Source organism: Dipodomys spectabilis, unplaced genomic scaffold (assembly GCF_019054845.1).
Source record: "Dipodomys spectabilis isolate Male_0828 unplaced genomic scaffold, ASM1905484v1 ptg000022l, whole genome shotgun sequence".
Classification (NCBI taxonomy): domain Eukaryota; kingdom Metazoa; phylum Chordata; class Mammalia; order Rodentia; family Heteromyidae; genus Dipodomys; species Dipodomys spectabilis.
This window is the reverse complement of record NW_024870699.1, coordinates 627010-634441: the sequence shown is the minus strand read 5'-3', so window position 1 is coordinate 634441 and position 7432 is coordinate 627010. Positions and strand designations below refer to the sequence as shown.

At 31.9% G+C, this 7432-nt stretch overlaps 2 pseudogenes; one reads left to right on the top strand and one right to left on the bottom strand.

Annotated features, from left to right (window-relative positions):
* Positions 1 to 3851: 3851 nt before the first annotated feature.
* On the top strand, positions 3852 to 4570 carry LOC122104112 (annotated as a pseudogene).
* A 678-nt stretch (positions 4571 to 5248) lies between these two features.
* LOC122104122 lies at positions 5249 to 5345 on the bottom strand (annotated as a pseudogene).
* Positions 5346 to 7432: the final 2087 nt, after the last annotated feature.

The window sequence follows — 7432 nt, the reverse complement described above, 5'->3', positions numbered from 1 at the left end:
GGAAACAGACTGCAGTTCTTATGGACCAATCATTTCCACATTGTAGCTCACCTAAGTTGTTTACCACTATAAGTATTTTGATTGCATTTTATACCCAACATTTTGCGAGAAATGTTACTTTATGTACTTAATGTACTTTAAAATTCTATTAAAGCAAGACTGATATAAAAAATGGCCCCAGATAAATATTTTACCTTTCATATACCCAAAAATGAATCCGACCTATTATTAACGTTAGCAACCAGAGGTTAAAAATCATAGACACCAAGACCTAAGCATGAATTAAAGACTCCGCAACTTGTGAATGCAATTGTTTTAAAAAGACATCCATACAACTGCATTTTTTAAAATTTCTTATGATACTGAATAATTAATTATAAAGTTTTAACGCTTGAAAATAACACATTTTCTGGGGGGTAAAGTACAGAACACAAGATTAATCCTAATCATTTTTAAAAATCTTTATTTATACTACAAATCAATCATAGCTACAAAGATTCTAAAATTAACTGAATTACAGATACAAAGGAAATAATTTAACTGCATCATCTACATTCAAAGGACTGTTTCAGTAGAGAACAAAGTTATAATAATAATTAGCTTACCAAATTCATTACAGTCTTTTATTCTATTACATTTAGTTTCATAAAAACTGGATTTTCTTTTTTTTTGGGGGGGCGGTCTTTTATCCCTCCCCCACAGTATACCCCCGGCTTTCACTGTATTTGATGTCGGTATAATTTTTGGAGGGGAAGGGGAAAAACAAATCGTTTAAATAGGGATACAAGTGGACCCATTTCAACAATGAGATGTACAAGTCGTTATGTAGAAAACGAACTTTACAACTTTGGTGTGGGGGGGGGCGGGAAGGATTGGGTGGGGGACCGGGGGAGGATGGGAAGGGATGGGAAGGGGAAACAAAGGAGGAGGCTACGATGCTTGATAAGAAATGTACTCATTATATTGTCCATGTAATTGTAACCCCTCTGTACAGTATTTTCACAATAAAAAAAACTGGATTTTCTTAAAATGATGCATTAAAAAGCCTATATACCAACTTACATTTTCAGATCATAACAATATATATTTCAGAAATGTGTTTATCTCTATAGTCAATGAAATGAAATAATACTAAAATATTCAAAGTCTTTTTAGAAATTACAAGACTTCCTCTGGGATGTTATTTATATTGGAAAAGATATTCCAAAAGCCTTATTTGTTAAAGTTGCGATAGTTACTCCCACAAAGGAGCCATTAGTGAAGATAACTTTGCATGTACAAAATATATTTGTCTTATAGGTAAAAGTATTTCACTTGGATTTATTAGGAAAAATTTACGTAAACACTTTTAAGGAAAGAGAATATCATTTTCAGTTGTGACTACTGTCTGTCTTAGCATTTTGAGTTTCATGTTACTCTGGACTTGATTGAAATATTTTTAAAGAGAATTATTTGAGATACCTACAGTATCAAAACTGCCACTCAATATTGATAAAATTTCACTTGAAAGAAAATTATGTATTACTATTAGTAAAATTTCTATAGTGTCATTATGACTTTTATATACACCAGTGACTATAAATTAAGTGAAATTAAAATATTTTTCAAGTTCAAAAAAAGAAGTAAAACGACTTCAAATACATTCACAACCTGGAGATGACACATGCTTTTTGTTTGTTTGTTTGTTTGTTTTTGAAAGGAATATCTAACAAGCATATACACAAGGCTGATTGTGAGTCACTAAGATGGGATATTCAAACATAATAAATATGGGGTTGATTATCTCTTAGTGACAATAAATATGATCTTATTAAGTAAGTTATTTTCAACAGAAATCAACCTTGAATTTCACAGAAATAACGAGAGAATAATATCTGTTTGGTCAAGTCAGTCAAATTCACTCCATGAGTATATCTTAAAAGTATAACCAATTTAAGAGGTCAAATACATACTTTGTACTGACAGTCATCTTACAACAATAATTTACTACCTAATTATGTCTGTATCTTCTTATTTAACATCTAATAAGAGCTGAAAGCAGTCTTTTTTATCTAACTTAATGTTGTAAATGCTTTGATTATGATGATGTTTTTATTTGACAAATATTGTGTACAGAAGAGTGGTTCCACTGAAATGATATGACAGAACACTGATAAATAAAAACATTGGAACATAGTTATCTTTCTTCAGCTTCACCCTGTCCACATTGGCAAGCAACAATGGAACAGCATATGCACACATATACACATACCACGTGTGTACACATGTACACTCACAAATTCATGCATGCTAAATTCAGGTTTTATTGTACAAAAAGTTCAAATAAAATATCACTGATTAGTACAAATGATAATTTGCCTTATTACAAAATAAACAATCCAGTAACCATGGGTGTTACATTTTACCTGCCTCTCCACATGTGAATACTTAATTTATTTTTAATTAATTAATTCACTAATTAATTAATTCATTTGTTTGGTGCTAATACTAGCACTTGAACTCAGGGCCTGCTTCTATCCTTAAATTTCTTTTTTTTTGTTTTAGTTTCCTCAAGGCTAGCATTGTACTGCTTGTAACACAGCTCCATTTCTAGTTTTTGCTGGTTACTTTTAAATCAGAATCTAATGGACTTTTTTTTTTTTTGCTTGGTCTGGTTTCAAACCACAATCCTCAGATTTCCTCTTTCTGATACAGCTTGTATTAAATATATGGACCACTGGTGTGGCTTCTACTTTTTCCTCTATACTTATCTAATGCACATAGTTAGCAATTTAAAACAGAGTATAGAAGCAAGATGTTCAGAGATATTGTCCAGTCAGAAATAAAAGTTTGGAATTTAAATTTTTCTTAAGACCATACATAACAAAATACCATGATATAGTATAAAAGAACTCACTATTGAACATATGAGCTTTAAGAGCTTTCTATTTATTGTTACCCAACATTAGAAAAAATTTATAATGCTGTAGTAAAATAGAAGTCATTTGTATGACTACTTAAATTCTTTGTTTGTTTAAAGACTCTTGTTTTCATCTAAAACTATAGGCCTATCTAATGTCTTCATGTGACTTTGATGATTGAAGTTGCTTAATGAGAAGTTGAAATGTATTCGTAGTCCTTTGCTATCAATTAAATCTCACCTTTTCTTCTTGGAGTATATAATGATCAAAACAATAATTCAGAATCAGCACGCAATAGTTAAGATTCACGCTTCCAGTGCAAGTGGATCACCAGTAAAGAAACCTCAATACCATTTTCCACAAAGTTTTGTCACAGATACAATTGGCCTGCCTTTTCTAGCTGCTTTCTTAGTCTAGACCTATTCCTTCATTCGACATAAAAGTGTGATTCAAATTATCTATTATTAGAATTATCAAGGATTTAGAAACTTGCCTGTAATTTGGTCAAAGCTATGTGTCTTTGTGTAGGCTACTAAAAATGTATTTACTAACTTCAAGTAAATACGTAAATTCTATTTACATCTTTTTTAAAATAAAATTGTTTGCTCTATAACTTGATCAGAGGCATGGATTTTGTGGCTAGCTAGGTCATTGCACATCTCTGTGTCTCTTCCTCTCTCTCTTTCATGGTTCTCATAGATAATATGACTGCTCCATAATTATCCTAATTTAATTTTCTTTAACATTTTTGGTTTCATCATTTCACTTTCTGCTCTGCCATTTCTCAAACCATTTAAATAGAAGACATTATTTCATATTTTATCATTCCTAGAATAAGCTGCACATGAAGACACCACTGGTCCTCATTTTCAGTCTGTACCTTTGAATACAAAGGAACATCTTTCCTCTGCTCTCTCTACTGTCCAGTTAGAATAATTTAGATTAGTAAAAATGGAAAAAGAGAAAATAAATCATGGTTAAAATAAAACAGATGCAGAAAATTCACCGGATTTTTCTGACCAGTTCAACCAACTTGAACTATTGTAAAAACATGGACACCTCATTCTCACTGGTACTCAACGTGTCTTGTTCGACAATTCTGATGAAGACGAGGAACAAGATGAAAAAGTGAGGAATGGTATCAATTGCATGAAAAAATTGGAAAAGGATCCAAGCAAATTTCTTCTTTGGGCTGCTGAAAATAATCTACTTACTACAGAGCAGAGAATACTTTCCAAAAAGGCCACTCATGTGAATACTAGGGATGACGATGAGCATACCCCTCTTCATCGGGAAGCCTACAATGTACATTTACACATTGTCCGTGAGTTGGTGGCACAAGCGGCAGATATTCCTACAGTAAGTGTGGATGGCTGGACACCCATGCACAGTGCTTTTAAGTGGAATAATACCAGAGAGTCTTCTTTATGACTTCATCATGATGCAGATAAGAATGCCCAAGCAAAAAGCCTCTTGATTCCTTTGCATTTGCTGCTGGGAACAGAGATACCAAAGATACTCTGGATCTCCTTCTCTTGAACCATTATATAAAACCAGGTCTGAAGAACAACTTGGAAGAAATGGCATTTGATATTGTCAAAAGACTAAGTATGTATCACTACCTTTTCCAAGTTGTGGAAGGCTATACAAATTGTTCTCTTAAGTCATAATGGTTTGCTTAAGTTTCTGAAATTTAAAAAATGCCAGCTCATCCTTTGTGTCCATACAAAATATTTTCACAATACAAAGTAATAACAATAACTTACTGTAAAAATTCATGGGTTCCATGGTACTCTTCCACGGGAATTGCCTGATTTTGATGCCAAAATATATTCAAGAGTTGTTTGTATATATCTATAATGATTTCTACAGAGTTTGTGATTTTTTTTAATCAGAAATATTTTTAACTTATCTGTTGAAATAAGTAGTACAGAAACTAAAGATATTTCTGGTGCTTGTCTGAAAAAGTATATTTTAAAATATTCTATATTCTATATATTCTATATAATATTCTATATTCTATATAATACTTTGAATTCTACATCATTTTATAATATAGGTACATTAATAAATGTGTCCTTTCAGATTGCATTCAATATTGAAACAGTTTAAAATTCCCTTTTTTCCCTAGGTCCTTATAGTATTTTATTTCTTTGAGATAAAATGAAAATGTTGTCTAATTTTAAATGTTTTGTAAAGGTTATGCTATGTGAAGACCTTTCTAAGGTGAAGATTTAATACAGTGATGTCAAACTAACATTAAATTCTATGATTTACGTGTATTGTTACTTGTAGTTTTGTAATCAACTTTTTACTTACTGTTTTTCTTTTCTTGCATCTGAAGAATAAAAAATATGGGATATTTCACAAATTTTCATATCATCCTCGTGCAAGTGCCATGTTAATCTCTGTATTGTAATTTGGGTATATATGCTGCTGAAGCATGTAGTATCCTCTAAATTTAAGTAGTTAATTATGCAACCTTTATACAGGCTTATATCATTGGGTGCATATTTGTAACAAGAAATATTATTGTTCCTAACAATGCTATTGAACTTATTTCCCTAAATTTCTACGTATAGTTGAAAAAATCATATGGTTTGGTCGATTGCTCATATTTGCAATTTTTTGTCAATGACTATTTTAATTCTTTTTCATTTTAGATTTGATCATACTTTGAAGCATTTCTAGCTAGGTTCAAAGGTGATGGCTTTTTCAAGTACTTATTTATACAACTGAGTTAGATTTGTGGAGCTAATGGATTCAAAGTAATCCTTGCTTAAGAGCTACTTCTAAAGTTCTTAAGCTTAAATTTTCCCAAATGAGGTCTTACTGGCACAAATGTGTATCTACCCTTTATCCTTCTTCCATTTAGAAACAGACTAACCATTACATCTTACCCTGACAGCATAGATTGTCTTACTCGAACAAAACTAATATTAGTTACAAAGAATCATAGAGAGATGAACACTTCAGACAGAAATGTTCAGACTAGAAGGTATTTTATCAAAATATAATTGTTCATTATACCTACCATTTCAAAAGTAGCTAACGCAAAGAAGGTGGAAAATTTGTCCCTTTGCATGATTACCTAATGTCCTGGAGGAACTTACACCACTGCCTTTCTATCACCAAATATTTTCATATTTGCAGGAGAAGTCCATATGTTTCTCCTGGTTATTAGGCCTTAAATTGGTAATGTTTTAATCACAGTGCTTCTTCTTGCCTCTAGGCTATAAATCTACAAATGACAAAGCTATAGGTCTAACTCTACCAAACACTGAGGTAGAGATAAGGGAATAATAATTTAAAACAGAGTTGCTTTTGACACCATAACCACATTAGAACAATGCAAAACACGTGCCCTTTTTTATTATATTATATATAGTTCTATATTTTATATTTGTATGTGCTGATTAGAATATAAAAAGTGTCAATGCAATGTCTTTAGTGTAAACTTGTACTACCTTCTGTGTTCTTGGTTTACTGAATTCACATGTAAAAAATACAATGTTGTTTTCCTCTAATCTATTAGGGATTTACTCTGCTGCCTTTTTTTTGTTTTAACTCCGTGGTCCCAAACTGTTTTTTCCCATATTTCTGAAGCATTCCTACTCATTATACCCAAAGTTTGCTGATATGATCTCTAAAAGATATTATACTTCTGCAGGTCCCTTGGGTCTTCGGATCCCTGGTCCCAGTTACATGCATCATCAGATAACAGGGGCAAGTCTTCTCATCTAGGCCCATGCAACATGCCAAATGAAAGTAATTGAACAGCCATCTCGATTTCTCATTTCTTATAATATTTCAGGGCCCTAATTCCTTGAGATGCAGGAATTAGCAGTAAGCAATTGTGAAATGCAAGGCAACTTAAAATGAGAACACAAAATCGGAGAGAAAGTACTGTAATTCAAACTTTCAATTTACAGATGACCAGCCCATGTGAGTGAATGAGATAACAAAGTGTCACAAGAGTATTTTTAATAACCCTCCCCTAATGATTAATGAAAGACTTCAGTCCAGTATAAGTGGTTAAAAAAATAGTTCCTGGAAGGATAGATCCATAATTGGTCTACTGAGGCCAGGAAAACTTTATTTAGAGGTCAAAAGTAATTCAGAAAAACATTAATTGAGAAGATTTTCAGTGCTTCAAAACACTGGTACTTCAGTAAAAATTGCTTCTGTGGTATAAAAATGTTGTCATTCTCAAACCAATGATAACCTACATTTAATCTCCTAAAAGTGTATTGCTTTTCAAATAAACTTTTTAAAATCACATTCGCAAAATAACATTTGACATGTAGATGTGACATTACAAGTTTTTCAAGTGTAGAGAGCAGGTTACAATAGACTTGATTTATTTACTCAGCACTACTAACAAACAGGTTCAACCATTCATTAAATTGTAGAAATCGTATCACAAACCATTTGTGTTGTTCAGTAGGTGCTTCACAGAAATGTGTTAAATAGATCAGTATCCCATATTTCAAACCCAAACTTTAGCTAATAAATTCCATCATTTAATAAGG